General features: G+C 35.6%; 1 pseudogene; it reads left to right on the top strand.

Annotated features, from left to right (window-relative positions):
* Positions 1–3000, top strand: part of LOC101580711 — a 19181-nt pseudogene that overhangs the window by 15128 nt on the left and 1053 nt on the right.

The following is a 3000-nucleotide window of genomic DNA, read 5'->3' as shown; positions in this document are numbered from 1 at the left end:
TTCCCACCCAGCCTCCCATTGACCAAGCACAGCTGGAAACCAGTATCTCTTATGTAAAATATCCTGTTAGTATTGACTTCATTCTATCAAACCAACACATGAGGGAACTCCAGACTGGGTCCAATAGCAAATAGGAAAGGTAAAAAAAAAAAAAAAAAAAAAAACACAAAACACTCCCCAGATGCTTATTATTAGGGTGGAAGACAAACAGCAAACATTTTAACAAATGATGTGTAGTCCCAAATGTTTCCACTGTGTGTTCACTTTTCTTACTGACAAGTAATTTTACTTCATTTTTAGAAAATAGAAAATCTAATGAAATTTATTTTTTTGAATTAAAAAACCTGTAGAAGAGCTTAGCTCATTTATTTAAAATATTAGCTATTGCTTGTAGCTTCATATGATAAATGTTGACATGAGATTTTAAATACACATTTTATAATTTGATTTCTTCCTTGGACTTATTTTGAGCTTATTTTTCTGCAAAAGAGTCTATATTAATGAAGTAAGGATAATATACATTTCTGTTTTCCTTCTTCCTTACTCATTAGAATGAAGGAAACTAATGAGCATGAAAGCATACTTTACCTTGAAATTTGAGTTACATATTTGGACTCAAACTTTGTAATCAATTCTAAAATATTTTAAAATAGTTTGAGTCTCCTATAGTACTACAGATGGTTCTTCCCATGTGTAGATTTGATAGAGCTGCAAAACATTTACCAATACTGACATTTTATGAGTTCGGTATATCTTTTGTACAACTCAGTGTATCCATTAAGAAAAGTTTTAGAAAAAGTGCTGCAGAAACTGATGAAAGACCTAGTGAAACAAAACTCTAACTTGTTTGTTTGAACACGAACCTTTGCCATCAGTTTGAACCAATACTTGAAGTAAAAGCTGGTTTCCAAAGCCAGAAACACCCACAGAGGGAAGCTCAGGCTTTGGAATGAAGGGCATCTGGATTGGAAACAGTTCTGTCTCTTGTTATCTGTGTCCCTGAGAAAGGTTAGCGGATAAGATGGTTATTGAAAAGTCAGGGCCTGAGAAGTTTCTTGACCTGAGGTTCAGTTTCGTTATTTTTAAAATGGGATCATAACTGTATCATGTGCCTTTCTTCTAGAATGGAAATGTATATAAAGTGTCCAGGCAACTGGTTGTCCACATGAATGCCTCTGTCTTTCGCCTAGTGATCCTGCCTGTTGCTGTGGTGCATCCACGTTGAAGGCAGAGCGGTACCATAAGCGAAAGATCATGAGCAGATGGCATTTGCTGCCAAAAATGAAAGGGGCCTCGGGAGGAGGAGGAAATGATAGATGAGGTGTGTGTAAAAGAAGAGGAGCTTCTCCTGAAGAAAGAAGTAAAGGAATATATAAAGGTGAAAGAAGAGCTTCAGATAAATCTCCCCATGGGCTGCAAGTGGAAACTGGCAACGTCAAGGTATGAAACTTGTGGTACAGAAGAAGCAAAGTTAGTCAGGGTGAAAATCCTACCAACTAACTGCTAGTTTCAAAAACCTGATTGAAATTCTCAGGACCATTGCCTTAACGACCTTGTGCATATAAATGTATGGTTATGCCACTGCCATGTTTCCCAGCTTTTCTCCTTACCCTCTCTTCATTGTTTAACCCTTAAGTTCTCGCTTTGTATCTAGTTGTGTTATACCTTTCAATTTTTGTTTCTACTTTTGAGTTCTGACACTAGGAAGACTTTATGATATTTACACATGTGAGTCTGGTTTATTTCAATTATGAGTATATCTTCAAGTTGCATCCAATTATATGTAGGCTTAGAGTTTATCATTCTTTATAACTGAGTAATACTCCATTGTATAAAAACACCACATCGTTTTCATCCATTCCTCAGGTGATGGGCATTTTGGTTGCTGATACATGTGAACTAAGCAACTATACCGAGGATAACAATGTGAAATACTAGGGCCATGCTTGGAATGCCTGTCTTTCTGGTCTTCTAAATGCATAATGATTCTAATGTCATATCAATTACTGCTATACCCTCTCAAGAAAAATATTTGTTTAAAAAAAAGGTAATAGAAAACAAGAGACAAGAAAAAATGTCATAGGACTATCCTGGTACAATGTTGTATATGATTAGATTTCTAAATTTCTGTGTAGGAATGTGCAATTGTTTTATTTCTTTATTTTTTTCACATTAGATAGGGATTTAAATTTTAGCATATCAATGATTGTTGGAAAATACCTATTCCATGTTATGTCTAAGGTGTTTAATATTCAGACAGATAGTGATGTTAAGCTCAACTGCCTTTGTTTTAGGGTAATAATATCATTAAGCTTCTCTTCTGGAGGGTTAACAACTTATATTTGGAGACCAAAAAATTAGAGAAAAAGAAGGGCTACAAGGATAGCCAACATTTTGGCCCTAGTCCTTTAAGGTCAGTGAGGACTTAGGAATAAGAAAACCTGTACTGTAACATCATGTAACTCAGTGGTGTCCCAACTTTTCTATTCAAGGAGATTATAGGGCCACAGAGGAAAGTAATCAATGATGTAGAGTGTGCCTAAGGAGAGTCATCTGGAGGGAAAACATTCTCTCAGGCTTTCACAGAGAGCAAATTGGTCAAGAAATGGCTATTACTCATCCACATGGCTGACACTGACACAGGATCCACAAACTTCTGTACAAGGTTTCAGGGTAAATTCTCAGGGGATTTGACTCAGCTTGTCTGATAAAAAAGTTATATTTCTTATTACATAGGTCTTGGTTTATCTTGATCTTAACCATCCAGCAGAAAAGTATAAAATGAGATACAAAAGTTAAAGTCATATTAATATGCTGAGCTGTAAAAGGCTCAAGTCAACAACTTCTTACACTGCTAGTCCTGTGGATAATACACTACTGGACTATATTAGCTTACTTTGCTGAATTCATGCACCTGCAATATTTGAATGGCAATGAAATACTCATCTCTGACAAAACTAAACAAAAAAGGGAGATATAGACGATTTTGTAGTGAAATAT

This window comes from Octodon degus, unplaced genomic scaffold (assembly GCF_000260255.1).
Source record: "Octodon degus isolate 3935 unplaced genomic scaffold, OctDeg1.0 scaffold00208, whole genome shotgun sequence".
In the NCBI taxonomy this organism is placed as follows: Eukaryota; Metazoa; Chordata; class Mammalia; order Rodentia; family Octodontidae; genus Octodon; species Octodon degus.
This window is presented reverse-complemented; position numbering and strand designations above follow the sequence as displayed.